At 34.3% G+C, this 21,058-nt stretch overlaps 1 pseudogene; it reads left to right on the forward strand.

Moving 5' to 3' along the window:
* The first annotated feature begins 14,232 nt into the window (after positions 1-14,232).
* LOC113926135 lies at positions 14,233-14,411 on the forward strand (annotated as a pseudogene).
* The last annotated feature ends 6,647 nt before the right edge of the window (positions 14,412-21,058 follow it).

Consider the following 21,058-nt stretch of genomic DNA (forward strand, 5'->3'; position numbering starts at 1 on the left):
CAAGGTGAAGACAGGTAAATTGGCAGTGTCACAGTACACTCAATAAATGGTCTGCCCATATATTTTTGCTTTCTGTAGTTTAAGCTCAGACTAGGGGCTGACTCTCAGCCAACTTGGACGGTAGGAATAAGTTGGAGAAGTAGATGGATTGATAAACATACAGACAGGTATACATTGATCTAGAAATCTTTCCAAATAGAAGGAATCGGGCCTAAGGAAATTGTCAAGAAAACCAGTTCGAACGCCAAGAGAACTGACATCAATGATGTAACACCAACTGATAGTCTAAGGACCGAAATAGCTCCAATATCCATGCTGAACTAATATAAATTAGCAGTAGGACTATTAATAGGTTTAAAAAAACTGGCAGCAGTAGGCCTAGCAAACATTAGATCATTAATAAAAGTTTCCTGAGCAGTACCATTCTTTAATCCAAAAGACATGGGTTCATAAAACCTTGTTAGTACTGGTTATTTTAGAGACCATAACACACATCCAAGCATTTTCAGTACATGATGTCTTTGAACATGCATTGTCCTTGCTCCCCACCTGTCACTTTTTCTGTGGTGGTTACAACTCTATGAGGTTCCCCAAGCAGCTCATAATTAATCCTTTTGTACCCCACATAATTTGAACCTATTTTTTTTAAGGATTTTATTTATTTATTTGAGAGAGAGACAGATAGTGACAGAGATAGCAAGAAAGAGCACAAACAGGGAGGACAGGGAGAATCAGGCTCCCACTAAACAGGGAACCTGACATAAGGCTCGATCCCAGGACCCTGGGATCATGACCTGAGCTGAAGGCAAGTACTTAACCACCTGAGCCACCCAGGCATCCCTGAATTTTCTTAAATAGTTTCCTAGATTACCCTTGGGAAGCCTTCTCATCAGAGACTTATGTCTCCCCATAAAGTCCATCAATCTAATATAAAATCACGGATTTCAGAGAACATCTGGAGGAACTAAAGGGGTAAGAGAATCCCAAGTTCACAGCCTCCCACAGATACAGCTAAATAACACCCACAGCAGTGTAAATAACCCAGAAAATGACCTAAGACTCACATTTGAACACATTCTTCAGAGGTAAATGTAGAGAAGAGGCTCCACGGAAGAGACTAGGGAGGGTGGAACCATGGTGGAGACCCAAGTGGACCTGCAGGACTGTCCATGGGAGGGAAGGACCCCACGGTCATGGAGAAGGGAAAGAAGCAGACACTCACCCGAGGCAGCCCAGGCATGGGGAACCTGCATGGGGAAGACAAACCTCCATAACATTTGGCGTTGACAATCAAGAGGAGCTGAATTTCATGACTTCATATAATCAGCGGGGTTTAACATTTGGAACTTTAAAAATCATTAGATTTGGCTCTGGGAGAGCCAGGAGGATGGAATCCCTGCCCCTAAGGAGACAGCACATGCAACAACTTCTCAGAGATGCATTCTAGATGCAGTCGTTTGGAAAATGTGTGGGGTTATATTGGAGGGAGATTTAATTACTAATCTTAGAGCACATGCTGGAGGAGCAGAAATCATTGAGAGACTTCTTCAGGATAAAGGGAGCTGGCTGGCACCATTTCCCTCTGCTGTGCCCCAGCCTGGACACAGGGACACCTGTGGGAACTAGCACAGCAATAAATACTCCCCATCTAAGTTGCTAACACCGAGTGCACCCCCCACACATGCTTCTGCATATCTGCAAACCTCCAACCTGGCCTGCTTTGGTCTTTGATGGCTGCAGGTCCCCTCTCAAAGCAGACCAGTGTGGACCTTACTGGCACCATGTGCCTCAACTCCCCCTTTCATTCTCCTACAGACCTGCCCCCTCCAATACACACTTGGCTTAAACCAATCAAACATGGTGCCTCCAACCTGGCTGTGTGCAAGGAGAACTGACAGGGGCCAGCCCCACTCCCAGCACACCAACAAAAGCATCTCAGGGCACACCACCAATGAAAGCGCCCTGCCGATTGGTGCTAATGCATCTCTGGCAAATGCCTGGTCTGACTCAACTCAAACCCAAGACGACCCCAGACTGGCCCACTAGCAACACAGGGATCAAACCCTGCCCACAACAGGCAAAGCAAGCCATTGCAGACAACTGGGCTGAAGGTAAAAGCAGCTCAGCCTCAAAAGTACAGTGCATGCAACATACATAAAAGACACCCCTGACACCAAACATTTAAAGGGGAGTTGATATCTATTCTTCTCAAACCCTTCCAAAAATTAGAAGAAGAAGGAAACTTCCAAATTAATTCTATGAGGCCAACATTACCTTGATATTGAAACCAGATAAAAACATGACAAAATAAAGAGAACTACAGGCCAATATCTCGATTAAATAGATGTAAAAGTCCTCAACAAAATATTAGCAAACCAAATCCAACAATATATTAAAAAAATAATTCACCACAATCAATTGGGATTTATTCCTGGGATGCAAGGGTGGTTCAATATTCACAAATCAATCAACATGATATATCACATCAGTAAGAGAAAAGATAAAAAAAAATATGATCATTTCGAAAGATGCAGAAAAAGCATTTGATGAAGTACCACATCCATTCATGATAAAAACCCTCAACAAAGTAGGTGTAGAGGGAACATACCTTACCACAATAAAGTCCATATATGAAAAACCCACAACTAACATCATACTCAATTGTGAAAAACTGAGAGCTTTTCAGGGGTGCCTGGGTGGCTCCAATGGTTAAGCAGCTGCCTTGGGCTCAGTTCATGATCCCAGGGTCCTGGGATTGAGCCCCACGTCTATCTCCTGGCTCAGCGGAGAGCCTGCTTCTCCTTCTCCTTCTGCTTCTCCCCTGCTCAAGCTCTCTCTCTGTATCTCTCTGTCTCAAATGAATAAATAAAATCTTAAAAAAAAAACTGAAGCTTTTCTCATAAGATCAAGAACAAGACAAGGATGTCCAGTCTTATCACTTTTATTCAAAATAGTACTAGAAGTCCTAGGAACAACAATCAGACAACAAAAGGAAACAAAATTGCATCCAAATGGGTAAGGAAGGATTAAAACTTTTACTATTGGCAATAGACATGGTACTATACATAGAAAACCAAAAAACTCTTTTTTCACCAAAAAACTCCTAGAACTGATAAATGAATTCAGTATGTTTGCAAGATACAAAATCAGTATTCATTGCACTTTTAGACACTAATAATGAAGTAGTAGAAAGAAAAATTAAGAAAATCCCATTTACAATTGCACCAAAAATAACAAAATACCTAGGAATAAACCTAACCAAGGAGGTAAAAGACCTGTACTCTGAGAAGTATAAAACACTGATGAAAGAAATTGAAGATGACACAAATGGAAAGATATTCTATGCTCGTGGATTGGAAAAAGAAATATTCTTAAAATGTCTATACTACTCAAAGAAATCTACAGATTTAATGGAATTCCCTATCAAAATACTATCAGCTTTTTTCATAGAACTAGAACAGACCATCTTAAAATGTGTATGGAACCATAAAAGACCCCAAAGAGCCAAAGTAATCTTGAAAATGAAAAGCAAACTCACAATCCCAGATTTTAAGATATAATACAAAGCTGTAATAATCAAAACAGTATGGTAGTGGCACAAAAATAGACACATAGATCAATAGAACAGAATAAACAGAAATAAACCTATGATTATATGGTCAGATAATCTTTGATAAAAGAGGCAAGAATATACAATGGGAAAAACACAGTCTCTTCAACAAATGGTATTGAGAAAACTGGATAGCAACATGCAAAAGAATAAAACTGGACAACATTCTTACACCATACACAAAAATAAACTAAATGGGTTAAAGACCTACATATGAGACCCAAGGACATAAAAATCCTAGAAGAGAGCACAGGCAGTAATTTCTCTGACACAGCCATAGCAAGATTTTTCTAGATAGGTCTCCTGAGGTAAGGGAAACAAACACAAAAATAAACTATTGAGATTACATCAAAATAAAAAGCTTCTGCACAGCAAAGGAAACAATCAGCAAAACTAAAAGACAACCTACTGATCTGATAAAGGATTAATATACAAAATGTATAAAGAACTAACATAACACCAAAAAAAAAAACCCTAATAACCCAATAAAAAATAGCCAGAAGTCATAAACAGACATTTCTCCAAGGAAGTCATCCAGATGGCCAACAGACACATGAAAAAAATGATCCACATCACTCATCATCAGGAAAATTGAAATAAAACCACAATGAGATGTTGCCTCACACTTGTCAGAATGGCTAAAATCAACAACACAAGAAACAAGTGTTGGTAAGGATATGAACAACAAGAAATCTTCGTGCACTGTTGGTGGGAATGTAAGCTGGTGCAGTCACCGTGGAAGACAGTGTGGAGGTTCCTCAAAAATTTAAAAATAGAACTACCTATGATTCAGTAATTGCACTACTGGGTATTTACTCAAAAAACAAAAACATGAATTCAAAGGATACATGCACCTCTATGTGTATAGCAGCATTACAATAGCCAAACTATGGAATCAGCCCATCATCCATAGATGAATGGATAAAGAAAATGTGGTATTTATATACAATGGAATATTATTCAGCCATAAAAAGAATGAAATCTTGCCATTTGCCACAATATAGATAGAGCTAGAGAGTATAGTACTAAGTGAAATAAACCAGTTAGAGAAAGACAAATACCATATAATTTCCTTCAAATGTGGAATTTAAGAAAAAACAAACAAATAAAAAAAATAAGACGTAAACCAAGAAACAGATTCTTTGCTATAGAGAACAAACTGATAATTTCCAGAGGGGAGGCAATGGGGGGGGGGGGAGAATGAAACATGTGAAGGAGATTAAGAAGAGTACACTCATCATGATGGGCATTGATTAATGTATAGCACGGTTGAACCACTATATTGGTGGTTCAGGTTGTACACCTGAAGCTAATAAAACACTGTATGTTAACTATACTAGAATTAAAAAAAAAATTAAGTTAATGGAAAACTAGCTTCCCAATGTAGGCAGGATTTCTCAGGAAATAAACAATAAAATAAACCTGTACCTAAAAATAAATCACTCATTGCAAAGGAAAATGTAAAGAACCTCGAAACTGTTTAACAGGTCTTTTGGAAAATTACAGTTTATTTAACATTCAACAAGTATGTATTGAAATTATAAGTCAGAAGTGGCGTTATATGCTAAAGACAAGAATGTTAGCAAGATAATCTCTATCCTTGAAAATTTTATCATGGAGGAATCGGTGTAAACAGGCAAATATGGCTTATAAATGTGAAAGGATTAATCTAACAGTGTTTATCTCAACTGAGCAGGCTAAGGAGTGCGGCGTTTTAGAGATGGAAGTGCAGCCGTATCAGTACTTCTCGAGTCCAGAAATATAAACAACATAAACAATTTCAATTCTTTGTACACATAATCGCATTTATACACCACAAATGTGTTTTTAATCAGTAGGAATCTGTAGATAGTGGGAAATAAGTGCTTGGTGATGGCCATAAAATAAAATTTTTACCTATAAGAGAGAAACTTTTAACATTAAAATATTTTAGAGTTCATTCTAAATGGTCTTAGCAATATTACAGAGCTTTACACTGTTTTAGAAAGTGAGGAAATAATCACAAATGTTTCTGAGAAGGACTAGCTTTTAGAGGAGAATTGCCAGCCATTGCTTCGTTGATTTCAGTTGATTTCCTTTCAGAATAAGAAATTATAATGAATCACCACCAATCAGCAAACCTGATTATGGATGTCAGTTACACAGCCTAAAAAAAGCACCTGCTTCCTGGGCAAGTACTAGACAGCTGTGGGCAAGACTGAAACTAAGTAGTCCTGTGCCAGCAACAAAGATTTTGGAAATCTACCATTCTGAAACCTCTCCATCTGTAACATATTTCTTAAACGGTACCTTAATTATGTCCCACATAACTGAAATCTAGGATTTAGGATATATATTACATAGATTTAGGATCCTATCTGTCTTCCCGTCTACCTACATTATATAAAATACGTTACCAGCTTTCTGTTGACAGGGCTCTCATTTTTTCCAAAGGTAATGATAAAGAGAAGGAACTAGTGATGTGCAAAAGCTGAATTACCCAATAGGCAGAATTATACACATGTGCAAGTATCAAAATACCTCAGAAAAATAAAAAGGGAAATGTAAAACCTAGAAATAAGCAAGCTAGACATTAATGTGTGTATCTGTGTATGTTTTGGAGCCACTTTAAATTTTCTTTTATGATATAGTGTTATCTTCATTTTTAATTACCTGTAGGATATTTATAACTTTTTTCCAAGGCATAAAATTACTAACGTTCTTAATCAGCCCAGATGTTGCCACTGCCCTTCTCAAACATAATTGGTTCTCCTCTACTGGGCAGTGCCCTATGCCAAACCACCTGAGATACAATTGCAGTGTTTGAGCTCACCCTGTATATAATTGTCTTTGGCTTCAGTGTAAACTTTTTATGAATTCTGTGTAGGTGGGAAAGGTTGACTTGTTTAACATAACAGAAATGGGCCAAAATATTTATCATAAGGAAAAAATGATTTTAACTATGTTTCTAGGGAAGAGGCAATGTAATAGAAACCGTAGGCATGATAATCTCCAGGTTAATACCTTTAATTAATGCTGTTACAGCAAAGGTTGAATTGTTTTGGATGGGTAATTGGGTGCCCTCTAAAAATCTCTCAGTTCTAATATGTTGATCATAAATGTGACAGCTGGGATGAAATACAAACCTATTTTGAAAGTTTTAATTTGCTTAAATACTTTTGGTATAAAACACAGTATTTTATCTTTTTCCCCCAAAATGCATATTCTCTTAAGGATGCTACTATTGACAAGTTTTGCATCGATGAGTGAGCATGACCTCAAAGATCAACATAGGAACAGATCTTTTTGTGTTGTGCACATGTAAAGATTTTACAGGAATCAAAACAAAGCCAGATGTTTCAGTGAGGATGCATGAACTATCTGCACAGTCCAAATAAAGCAATTTATTTTTTGTCATAAGCAAGACTTCAGGTTAAAACCTACTCCCAGATCATTTCATGGCTTAAAAAACATGGTTTCTTTTTTATTTTTTTTGATTGTCGCCATCTGAATGACGTTCATTATATTTTATCGCAGATCTTAATAGTAGACTCCAACATGAGGAAGGACACAAAAGTCATAACATTTATATATCTCACCCAACCCAACTCCATATTTCATTAAAATGTGATGAAGATGAGGAGCTTAACATAAATGGAAGGTGATAGCATTAGAGAACTAAGAAATGAAATGGAGAAGTAAAATGACTAGGTAACCAAAAAACAGATTGGTAATCTCCTACAACTACCACATTGACTTTCTTTGTCAACTAAACTTCTCATTTACTACTCTCTTCATTCACTTCAAGATTTTTCTTAGAAAAACTAAACAAGAATTCCTGTATTTGGAAATCATGGTTATAAAATATTCAGTGATCTTAATGAAATCCAAGAGCCCTTAAATCAAATCTAAATATGGTTATATCAGAAATATAATTAAAATATTCACAGAGTATAGAGTTTGAAATATTCTTATAAACATCTTAATCTCCAAATAGAATAATTTGAAATATCTCCCTTTTGTAACTACAAGGGGCAAAGCCAAAATATGTATAATTTTCTTTGTAGGTGGAATGTGTGGTAATATACAGTGGTTAATTTAAAGAGCATATTTTCCAAGGCCAATTTCAGTAACACTTCCACACCATTCCAAGTGTCTATGGACCTTTCATATAAAATAATTATTCATTTCATCGAGGATAGAAATATAGCTATTTCCAACATTTCACATGAAGTGATCAAGTTTTATCTGGCATTTTGAAATGAGTTTAAATGCTAGATCAATTAGGATAAGCAAAAAAAGTAATATTCCTAGAATTGTCCCGTGTATGACCTAGTTACAAAAAGCAAGGATAAAAATAAATTATAATGCTGACTAGAACACTGCATTTGTTCGTGGTGTCAGCTCCGCTACCTTTATACAAATGCAAATTTGCAAGAGTTCTGGGAAAATCTAAGTATATTTAAAAGTATATGTTTTAGCTGAATCAATGCTAAGCTCTTAAATAAAATGTTTTCATGCACTTATTTTAGAGTTAATTATATATCTTCTCTCTTGTAATAGTAATTTATTAGTATCTCTGGTACAACGTTACATGATAAGGGCAACAACATATTTTTGCCTATTTGCTGATTTAATGGGGGTATAAATCTCGCCTCACAAGTTTGTTAGAGTATAGATTAAGATGATGCACATAAAATCCTTTCCATCATCCCTGCACTTATTGAGCACCTTAATACTTGGTAAGCATTATTACTATTTTATACAGATTAGTGCATTGAAAGTGTGTTTAATGACATTTCCAGAATTCCTCTCCTCTCTTTTCAAGAGTACCTCCCTCTGCTTACCTTTACCCTACTCCGTATGTTTCTAGTTGGTCTGTCAGGTACAATACCTACCCCAGTGTTCCCATAGACACGGGCATGAGAAAGTGATTCCAGCCCGCATAAATAACTGCACATACTGTAATTGATTGAAAGGTTGAAAGATAACACAAGCACCATTTAATCAAATTCCTTTTATTTGATTGTTATGTAGGTATTGAGGAAATGAGTTTGCTCATCAAATGAAATTATTGTCTACACGGTTTAGATCAGGTTTTGCTACAGGACATTTTTCCAGTTTAAGGGGGAAGAAAAAGCCCTTCTCTTACAAAGAAAAAACATGTTTTTAGAGTCAACTAGGATTAAAGAATTGTTGAGCTCAAAATTTAAAAGGACTATAGGGGCCAGAGATATAATGCTGGAAACTGGAAAAAAACAGAGTTTGGCAGTGAACATACATGTAAAGATCCAGAGCATGAATATGGGGAGTGAAGAACTGAGAAGGGGGGTTGGACAGTGAGATCATTTGACAAGAGGCATTTGATATATTTAGAGATGAGAGAATTGTAGAGAATTGGATCCTATTTGTAGATACTGAAATAGTAAAAGCATTAAGTTAGAAGTAGAGTTAAGAGGGAAAGTGAGTTAGGAGCTAGAATCTTCCAGTATGACTGTGACGCCATGTAGAAGTGGTGGGATAACTTGATGGCATGAGAGCTAAGGAGGAGAGATTTTACAGGAGGGAGAATGATCTGGAAGTGGCACTGAAGAGACAAAAGTTCACCGCCTTATTTCTAGTGGTACAAAAGTTGTAGGGGAAACATGCTACCATTTGAGAAGACTGGACCTAATTTACAGTCCTTAGGGGAGAGTCAGATTTCAGGAAAGAAAAAGGTAAATGACTTTTTTTTTTTTTTTTTTTTTTAGCGTTGGAAGTATGTTTTTTGTCTCTGGATGATTATTTACAGAGGGTAAAAAGGAAGGGTGTTAGGAAATGTGGAAAAGTAGTGGGGCAGAAAATCCCTGAGCCCTGTGAAGAGAGGAGGGAAGGCAGAGAGAATGCTTGTTTAACTCACAGTGTGCCAAATTACCCTTTACTCAGGCTGGAAGAGCATAGTAACATTAGACATACAAGGGTTTTTTAAAGATATTGTCTACATTTTATATTTTGTTTTAAAATTCATGGAGGTTTGGATAACAGAATTGTCCCAATTAATATATGAACTAACAATAGTGTTCAAATAGTTTCAAGATGAAAAATTAAAATAGATTTTCAGGGCGCCTGGGTGGCTCAGTCATTAAGCATCTTCCTTCAGCTCAGGTCATGATCCCAGGGTCCTGGGATCAAGCCCCCCATTGGGCTTCCTGCTCAGCGGGGAGGACTGTTTCTCCCTCTCCCTCTCCCCCTGCTTGTGTTCCCTCTCTCACTATCTCTCTCTCTCTGCCAAATAAATAAAATTAAAAAATCTTTAAAAAAATTAAAATAGATTTTAAGACAAAGTTTATTTTAAACACTAAACTTCCAGCCATTAAGCTCACCCCAGGGTAAATAAATGTGTAACATTTTTGTGTTATCTTTCCAGATACACACATACATCCACAGGCCCCCACCCCTGCACACAAACATTCTTTTACCCTTTTAAGAAAATGTTGCAATACTGTACACATTGTTCCTCATATTAAAATTTTTTCATTGAAAAAAATTAGAGTATTTTAATGTCTTTTGATGGATAAGTTTGTCCCATTGCATTATGTCCCATTTTATTAAATTTATCCACTATCATCAATGAACATTTAGGGTTGTTTTATTCCCAGTCTTTTACTATTAATAGCCATTTTGGAATGTGTAACCTGGCATAAGTAAACCTAATCAGGTATTTCTAACAATTAAATTTTCAGAAGATGAATTTCTGAATCAAAAGGTCAAATTATATGTAATTCTAATTTTGGTAGACATTACAATATTGCTTTTCATGAAGTTTTACCAATTCACACCTGCAAAAAGTGGTATTTTGTTTTCAGATTACTACTTTTATAGCTACAATTTATTTCTCACTTCTAATAACAATTAGAATCTCTGAAACAGTTAAATGACAGTGAAGAGTAAGTATACTTTTCACTTTGCTGATTTAATGGGAATACTTCTATTTTTACCCCTCATTGATCCTATACTGGTTCCTGAGGTGGAATTTCTTTTTTTTGTAGTTTTTAAAAATGGTAATTTTATAAGTACACTTTTAGCTTGTCTAAAAATGTAAATATTATTTTATTATTTAAGATGAATTATCTTAATAGATTTCCTAATATTCTACCATCCTTGCATTTTTGGATTAAACAAAACCATTCCTTTTCCAAAAAGATGAGTAAATAAAAATATTAAAAATAAAACATTTATTCTAGAATAATGAGATTATCTGAATTTTTTACCTTTTGTGCAATTTGTTTCATTAAACTGTATTTTGCATAGTTTTAGACTTACAAATATTGGTGCTACATTATATAGTGCATGGGTATAAATAATATTGTAATTTTATCATAATCATTTTTAAATGGTCTTCTGCATCACTTGATAATTTGGGTTTACCTTTTCAACTTTTTGATTATTATAATTACCAGCTTTACTTTTTAAAAATTTATATCTTCAGGTATAATTTTATTGTTAATTTTATGTTCAAACAGTAATATTCACTTAGTTTACCTGTGTCTCCTATACATAGTCACATATTGTACTTTTAATTTAATTGAATTATGACAGCAAATTTTTTTTACTCAAATGCATTTATTGATACAATAGATCAGTATTGATTCTCTCATACCATATTTTTTTTGCTTTCTATATACATATTTTAAGTAGATTTTATTATTTATGCATTTTTGCTTTGAATGTGGTATGTTTGTGTTAGTATTTTCTGCTCTAATAATTAACTATATAATGTTATATTTGATACCCTAAATCTACTTGTTAAAAAGTTTTATTTCTTAATATAAATGTTTATGTTCCTTTTTCCTCCATATCTTTCAATTTTCTTCACTAATTATTGTCATTTATATTATTATCTTTAGTGTTTATATATTTTTAAAAATAATATTTTAGATTATTTATTTTCTTGATCAGCTATAATATCCTTCAGGAGATGAGATATTTTATTCCACCTCCAATTTTCTTTTTGCCTTTCCATTGTAAAAGTTAATATATTTTTATTCTTAAACAAACATTTGGTTTTGCCTGGGATCTAATCCTAAATGTTACCAAAAGTTCTCTTTTTCTGTATTTTTTTCAAAACTATTTTTTTTTTTACTATGTGGTGATTTACAGGAAGAGAAAGAAGGCAAAGCAAAAAAAAATCTATAATCAACAATTTTTTTTATTACATTGCTGACAAGGGAACCAATTCTGCTAATAATAAAACAAAATAATTTTATATTACAATTACTTTCCATCTGTCAGAGTTTTTGAAGAATTGATAGAAAATCATTTTTAATTTTAATCAATTTTATTTTAAAACATAATTATTGCTTAAAAAATATCTAATTGTGGGGAACCTGGGTAGCTCAGTCATTAAGCATCTGCCTTTGGCTCAGGTCATGATCCCAGAGTCACAGAATCGAGCCCTGCATCGGGCTCCCTGCTCAGTGGAGAGCCTGCTTCTCTCTCTCCCACTCCCCCTGCTTGTGTTCCCTCTCTTGCTGTGTCTCTCTCTGTCAAATAAATAAATAAAACCTTTAAAAAATATTTAAAAAGAATCTGTACAGTCATTAACATAATAATTGAAAGATACTATGTTTGATTTCTATTGCTGCTGTGACAAATCATTGCCAGTGTAGGGGCTTAAAATAACACAAATTTACTATTAGATGAGAAGTCTGACATGGATCCCACTGAGCTAAAAATCAAGATGTCTGCAGTGTCATATTCTTTTCTGAGGCTCTAGGAGAGAATTTGTTTCCTTGACTTTTATAAAATGTAGAGGTCTCCTTCTTTCTTTGACTCATGGCTCCTTCCTCCGTCTTCAAAGCCAACAACCTTGAGTCCTCATAATGCCATTTCTGTGATTCTCTTCTATCTCCCTCTTCCATATTTAAGGACTCTTTTGATTATGTGGAACTCACTCACATAATCTAGGATAATCTTCTATTCTAAGATCAGCTGATTAGCAACCTTAATTCCATCCGCAAAGTTAATTCCCCATTCTACTCCATCTTGCCATGTAACATAATATATTAAAATTCACAGCCACCAGAGATTAAAATGTGGATGTTATTAGAGGGGGTTTTATTCTGCTCACCACAGCTACTCTCCACCATTCATCACCATCAGTTTAGTTGTTTCTTACATTAACTAACAAGTACGGTGGCCAAATACAAATGATTTACCTTTTCTAATTTATTTTTCCTTATGAAGCAAGTGAATGTTTGATGAACTCTGCCTTCATTTCTTGATTTGAGTTTAGTGACTGTGTCTTTTTAAAGCCATTAATTTAAGCATTGCATCCAATATTATATTTGAAATATTTACTGTTGCCAATATCCCGCCTCTCAAACAATTAAACACAATGATTAGGAAAATACACAGTTTCTTTTAAGGACTTTACTTGTGGATGAGATAGAAAAGCAGAAAGTCTTTGGGAAAGAACTCAGATCTGCTTTATTCTAATAACCTATGTTTTGAAGCTAAGGAAATGATTGGAAATGTTTGCAAAAATGTTCATCACAGAAAATTATGTAGCTCTTAAAAATTAGATTTTTGAGGACTATTCAATGGTATCTCATAATCTAAGGTTTCCTGAAAATGAAAGATACTGATCTTTTGCTTAATACTTTATTTCTTTTTAGTTTGTTTTAAAATGTTTGGAAAACAGCATAAAAGAGCTCAAATTAAATACCACTAATTAATAAACACTATTTTCTCTTTGGCATATTGTATATAGGATATTCATGTACATTCTTTCTTTAAACTTCTCTGTATTTTCCCATTTTCTACAATGAAATAATAATACATATACAAAAAGTGACTTTTTTTAAAATTAGAGGGTTGGGGAAATTGTATAATAAGGAAAGATAGGAAGTTAAATTACAGACATAGCCCCATGGATAATTAACAACACCTAATCCAGAAATAACTAGAGATACTTTTCTTAACATGACATTTTAATCCACCTGTCATTATTCAGAACAATACTTTCAGAACAAGGAATCAGACCCCTCACAGCCTTGAGCCACATCTACACAATTTATTTTGTGACTTCAAATACAGAAAATCTTGACCTCATAAGTGCCTCCAGTTCAATGACCCTTGAAGTTTCTTCCTAGTCACCAGTCACTTTATATCTTCATCTTATTCTCTACAGAGTTTAGGTCCCATGGTCCATCATTTCTGTCACTTTCTTGCCAGTATACTAACTATCCTTGCCCTTTCGGATTTCCAATATGCCCCTTTGGCTAAAACCCAATCCCAATCAAGTCAAACAGAAAAACCCCACAGCTTCAGGAAGCCTGAATACCACAACGGAAAAAAAAAAATTCATGTATCTATTTAAGTTAACACCAATATATTTTCAGGGTCATTGGTTCCAGTTGTAGCTTACAAATCTCCATACCAATGGAAAAATGTTTCCCTACAAGACACGTCTTCCATTTCATTCATGGAAATAATTGGAAATATTATCCACTTTCTTCAAATTCCCAACTAGGACCCTAGCTATTTTCTCACATGTAAGAAATTATGTCACCTCTTACTTCCTGGATACTACAAAAGTCACAGTGAAAACAACAACACTTTATTTATTTTTTTTTTAATTTTATTATGTTACATTAATCACCATACAGCCTGGTGATGGGTATTAAAGAGGGCATGTACTGAATGGAGTACTGGATGTTATACACAAACAATGAATCATGGAACATGACAACACTTTAAACTGAGGTTTCCCTTCCCCAAATGTGGGAAACTCGACTGCATAATTTGTGGTAGTGGGGGACTGCGTTCGTGCTTTCCCCTGAAAAAAAAAAAAAAAGAATGAAAAAAATAAACTGAGGTTTCCTTCATCCATAGATAGATATCCTCACATCCAAACCTACAAGAATATATATGCACATTCTATCTTTCAGAATTTTGTTGAAATTCCTTTTCCTCTGGTGCTCGTTTTCTAGTTTTCTTCCAGCTTATGAGTTTTTATTTCTTTTATTCCTTTAGTATAATTCTTTGGGGATTTTATAGTTAGAAGATAAGTTTTTGTGTCTGTTTACTCTCATTTTGAGCTTTAAAGAGAAGCATCTGAAAGTACAAAAGTAGAGAAATCACTATACCGCCATGTTCCATCACCGACCATCAATAATGATGCACATTCTATTACATTGTTTCATCCATATTTTTTGTTCCCCTTTTTGGTTCATTATTTTAAAGCAATTCCAGGACATCATACCTTCTCATTATCAAATACACTAATGTGCATCTAATAATAGACAGTTTTTCATAATTATAATGAATTATCATATTTAACACAATTAACAAAAATACTTGAATATCATTTAACACAAATTTCCCTAATTGTATTTTCAAATTGGTTGAAAACAGAAACAGTTATTCAAATCAGAATCTAAACAAAGCACACAAGTTTTATTTGGTTTCATATCTCCTATATTTCTCTCTCTTTTTTAAGATGTTATTTATTTATTTGACAGAGAGAGACACAGCGAGAGAGGGAACGCAAGCAGGGGGAGTGGGAGAGGGAGAAGCAGGCCTCCCGCCGAGCAGGGAGCCCGATGTGGGGCTTGAACCCAGGATCCTGAGATCATGACCTGAGCCGAAGGCAGACACTTAACGACTGAGCCACCCAGGTGGCCCTCTCCTTTATCTCTTTTAATCTAAAATGTTCCTGTCCCCCATTCTCCTTTCTTTACACTGAAGTTTTTTGAAGAAATGAGGCCAGTTTTCCTACAATAACTGGTATTCTGGATTTGGCTGATTAATTCCTGAAGGTAAGGAATTTCTTATTCCTACATTCCCAGTATTTTCTTTAAACTGGAAGTACAATGGCCTGTTTACATTTAGATTCAATTTAGAGAGCAAAAGTATGCCACAGGTAAGCCATGGATTCCACATTACTTTAAAGCATAAGGCACAAATCTTTAGTCATCTCATTTTTGTCTGAAAGTATTATTAAAGTTACCTCTGTTGTGAACACATCTCAGAAATTTTCCAGGCCCTATCCCTAAAATGGTAGAGTTCTATTGGCCTGTAAAATATGAACAAAATTTTTCTTTCAGAAATTTATTTTTAAAATTGAAATAATATAGCTTTTTTCAAACAACTTTTTAGGTTGTTCAGCCTGATAAACTTTTTTATTTTTGGTACTATTTCCATAATAGGAACAGTAGGTTGTACACACACATTGTTTGACATCATTTTCCTTTGAGAAATGAGGTTGATTTTTATCCAGAGGATTTGGCTATTTCTACTTTTAACCTGCTGGCTAAATTTTCAAAATAGATTTCAAAGTAAAAAATGATTTTTTTTTTTGTTCAAATGACTTCCTTAAACAAAATCACCTATTTAGGGAGAAACAGATCTCATTATGTACTTAGTTATGACAGAAATAATTTTACATTATTGAGTCCTGTAAAAACCTCACAGTATAGACAACAAATGGCTTTTCTTGTCATTTTTCTTTGTAAACCTCCTCAAATTCTTAGAAATTGCAGTATTTTACAAAAATAAATGTCTCTGGTAATCAAGACATTCTGTTCCTACTATTAACATCCTCAAAACAAAACAGAAACAAAACCCTTACCTGTAATCCATAGAATTGGAGCTTTCCTTCACTTTTGTTTTTCCTCTTTGATCTAGGTTTGAGGTAAAGTTGACCTGAGCTTTCCGTCACTAACAACAAAAACAGCAAAGAGATGACGGAGTGTAAGTATAGCTGCTAAGAAACTTATATATATATTCTATGAGTTAAGAATATGCAACCCTACACTTCCATTCCAAATGCTCTTTAGAACCACATACGGTCACAACTGAAGATTATAGAGATTTTCCACCCAAACCTCATCATTACACATATGAGAAAAATGTGGCCAAGAGCAGGTGGGTGGCTTTTCTGAAGGGTTAAATGCTAATTAGAGACACAGCTTGGACTAGAATAAATGTCTCCTAACATCCAATATAGTATTTTCCTAATTACTTACATTCTTTGCCACTTTAATTCCTATGTGCTTTGTATTACTAGAACTAAGATGTAGATGACTGAAGCAAATTGCCTTAAACATAAAACCCAGTCAGTAGTGTTTAGTGAATTAATTCGTTTCAGCTATCTAGTAGATAAAAAAAAAAAAACTATAAGTATCCTCCAAAAGAGTGTGTTCCTTTGTTCCATGAAAGTGGTTTCATAGCAAATTCATCTACTTTTTAATTACAACAGCCTTTAGTTACTAGGAAATTATTAATGCAACAACTATAACAATTTTTATTTTTTATAAAGTGATAGTATTCATATTAAGTTGCTTTGTGTGTTTGCTTTTAACTATTAAAATATATTTGGAAATTAGAAAACAGAAATACATAGAAGGATAAAAATATTGCCCACAAACTCAAAAACCTAGAAACAACCAACTTTTTTTTTTTTTAAATTTGATTTATTTATTTGACAGATACACAGTGAGAGAGGGAACACAAGCAGGGGGAGTGGGAGAGGGAGAAGCAGGCTTCCCGCTGAACAGGAAGCCCATTGTGGCTGGATCCCAGGACACTGGGATCATGACCTGAGCCGACGGCAGATGCTTAATGACTGAGCCGCCTAGGTGCCCCAACAACCAACACTTAATAAGATAGTAAATATTTATTTGTTAACTTCATATAGAATACCAAATTTTGTAACTGATTTTGTAATACTCCATTACAATAGTAAATTCCTCTTCAATATAAATTCTTCCTAAACTTACTTTTAATTGCTACAAAATTTTCACTATTTGTAGTGCTTAGAATAAACTTGTTAGTTTGAAATGATTAAATTTCTGTCCACATACATGGGAAAACTAGTATAAAGTGTATGACTATGTAAACACTCTTCAAAAGATTTGCTATATTGATTTCCATAAACCATATGTCAAATTCTACCAATATATGTAGTGTAAGAAAAGGTGAGAATTCCCCTAAGCACTAGACAACATTATCATTTGGGTTTCTCAAATTTCATAAATGACAAATGGCAAATCTAGTATTGTTTAATTTACACTTATTTAATTATCAGTGAGAGTAAACACCAAAATATCCTTTTCCCAATACTTACTTATTGTATAAACTTCTTAAATTAAGAAACTCATTTCAAATGCTTCATATTAATTACTTTGTCTATCCCATCTCTCATTTTATAATATCAAAAAAATTTAATGGGCAAAATCAAGAGAGTATTTCAGTATTTTTATGTGTAATACAAACAAAAACATTTTACAGAGACAAAATTGTTGCATAATTCAATTTGAAGATATCAACACATATAAAATTAACGTAAGATGCATATACATATGTTTGCATTCCTTGAATAAAAAGAATAGTGCATAACTATCAAAATAAATTCATATGCATTGCAGTCTGATACATCTTCAATGTTCATGTGAATATTTTCTTAAACAGTATACTAAACTCTTGTTCCTTATACTATAGAATACATGCACATAATAGATGCAACATCTATTTAAATTAATTAAAGAGAAATTTAGAACAAATAGTAACAGAATTGACAATTATAAAAAGGAAAAAGATATTTTAGAATCTTAACTCCCCACAAAAACAAGCTCAATTACCAGTTATAGTTTTAGAAACAATCATTTCTAGAATGCATTGCAAGAGGAGGACAAATTTAACCACAGAACTGGGAAGTATGGTTACTTATTTTTATATGTTCAATATTAAAGTTTAAGAAAGATAATAAAAAAAATCTGTTTCAATGATGTAAATAGCAATTTTTATTTGTTTTATTTATTTGATCTCTTGTTTTAGATTTACCATACTATTCTATTGGTTGAAAAATGTTTATTTAAAATACTTTTATATACATTTTCAATATATTTAGTTCTCATTTTGGTACATTTTAAAGGATGGAGCTTAACTCCCTCTACTTATAATGTGAGCTCAAGATAGTGACTTTGTAACACACAGGATATGAAAACAGTGATTCTTTACATTTGATAAACCTAGACACCACCACCTTATAGGAATAACATTTAACATCATCATTAATGTCATGTAAGCGTCTTGTACCTCTGTCATGATGTGATGAAATAGGTACATTACTTCTGTGGTATTCTTTCCCCAAATACATGACCTCAGTTTAATCATGGAAAAATATCAGACAAACCTAAACTGAGTGACATTCTGCAAAATATTTGACCCCCATTCTTCAAACCTTTTAAGGTCATGAAAGATAAGATAAGGCAGAGAAACGACTGCAGACTGGAGGAGACTAAAATGACATGACAAGTAAATGCAATATGGTACCTGGATTGGATACTGGATACTTTAACAGAATAAACAACATCAGGGGCAAAAGTAATGAAATATGAATGGAATCCAAACTTAGTAGTATTATAACGTTAATTTTTTAAGTTTGGATAAACATACCCATTGGAGGAAGTCATAGATAGGATGTGACCACTAGTTAACCCTTGAGCTGGCCCAGGCATTCAGAGACACCTCACCCCTGCCCCTGTGCTTGGCATGTATGAGCTCTGCCAGCTTTTTCCACAGTGTAAGCCATTTTTAAGCACACAACCTTGGGAGAGCAATGTTGAACCCCTCTGGATGATATACCTGACTGAATCCAGGTAAGACCTCTATATAAACTTTAAAGATTCTCATGGGCTGAGGAGAGTTCTATTCCTTGCTGCAGGCCCAGATAAGCCTAATATCTAAGTTCCCTTGTTTATTAAACCAGCCACCTGCCAACTGGGAGTGGCCCACTTCTTTCTGTGGCCTTTCCTTGGCCTCTGTATTTAGGGATCCATTTACAAACCAACACTACCCATGCTATGTATTTATTATCATTTGCTGGGTGGGGGTGGGGTAAAGGTCATCCAGGAACTTTCTGTACTATTTTTGCTGCACTTCTATAAATCTAAAATCATTTAAAATTAAAATGTAAAAATATATACATTTTACAATATGTTTCCAATACATTTTACAATGCGTTTTTAAAGTTAACAGTAGAATACTCAAATTCAAAGATGTGGCCTATGATAAAAACACCCTTAGTTCTTGTGCCTTGGGACTGTTCTATCCTTTTGGGACTTTAATAAACGAAACCTGCCCCTCCCCCCATTCTCTCTCTCTCTCTCTCAGCCCTTCTCTCTTTTTCTCACTCTCTCTCTCTCTCTCACACACACACACACATTTACCTTGAGATGTATGGTGTTTCTGTCTCATCTAAAAAATTGTATCCATAGTAATAATTTGGACATTTTTGTAGAAAATAAGAATTTTAAAGTACGTTTTGATGACTTTAAATTTAAACAGTTTTCATAAGAAGAGAAATTTCCCTCCACATTCATATTCATTTTTCCTTCCAAAGTTTTAACTGGGGACATGGCTATTCAACCAAAGTATGCATTTGCCAGCTTCTGATTCAGGTAGGCATGACTAAATTATAGACAATGTCAATTTCATTACTTTTAAGGAAGGAGACATGTTCTGGACTTTTCTTTCATTCACCGGAAGGGATGATGAGATTATGACTAGGCTAAAGAAGCCACCCTTGACTATGAGAACGCTGCCAGGTGTGGATGGTATGACAACTGATGGACAATCCCTGGATGACTAACTTCCTTTCCACCCTTATGTGGAAAAATGAAGTACTATCTTTTTTGTCACTGTAATTTGTGTTATCTCTTTAAATAAGTCTAAGGTTATCCTTGTTAATAGTGTCATTTACTAACATAGAAAGTTGAGACAAGTATGTTTTCCACAAATTAAAAGGTACTGAGTTGTATAAGTCAGTGTTATATTGAAACATGTTTATACATTTATTTAAATGTCTACACAGGACCATCAAATCAGTTGCAGTTATTTTCCCAGTGATGAATCCTGCTTAAATTAAAATCTTTATTTTTATAGTTCATAATATTGGAGTGAAAAGGTAGAGGGAGACTTCAGTATCCTTGATATTTGGATAATTTAACTCAATTTCATCACTCTTTTTTATAATATGGAGTGTGAAAATATGGTTGTGTATTTTTACTGTAATAAAATGTCTTAAAATGCTAGTCCTTAATTTTTTAATATGTTTATATGTTTTAGTCCTTTAGACATCACAGAAATGTGAAGTATAATGTTATATTTATTTAATTATGCCCATGAGATAAATTAGATTTAAGTATAGATAACGCCAGACATGTCAGCAGGATAATATTAAATAGACTAAATTAGCATCAACATTTTTTTCTGAAGTGGGGCGCCTGGGTGGCTCAGTCAGTTAAGCATCTGAATCTTGATTTCAGCTCAGTCTCAGGGTCAGAGTCTGCTTCAGCTTCTCTCTCCCTCACCCTCTGCCCCTCCTCGCATTTGCACTCTCTTTCACTCTCTCTCAAATAAATAAATAAAATCTTTATTTTTTTTTCTGAAGCAACATGAAACTAAAAGAAAATATAATCATCT

The sequence above is a fragment of the Zalophus californianus genome, chromosome 2 (genome assembly GCF_009762305.2).
Source record: "Zalophus californianus isolate mZalCal1 chromosome 2, mZalCal1.pri.v2, whole genome shotgun sequence".
Taxonomy (NCBI): domain Eukaryota; kingdom Metazoa; phylum Chordata; class Mammalia; order Carnivora; family Otariidae; genus Zalophus; species Zalophus californianus.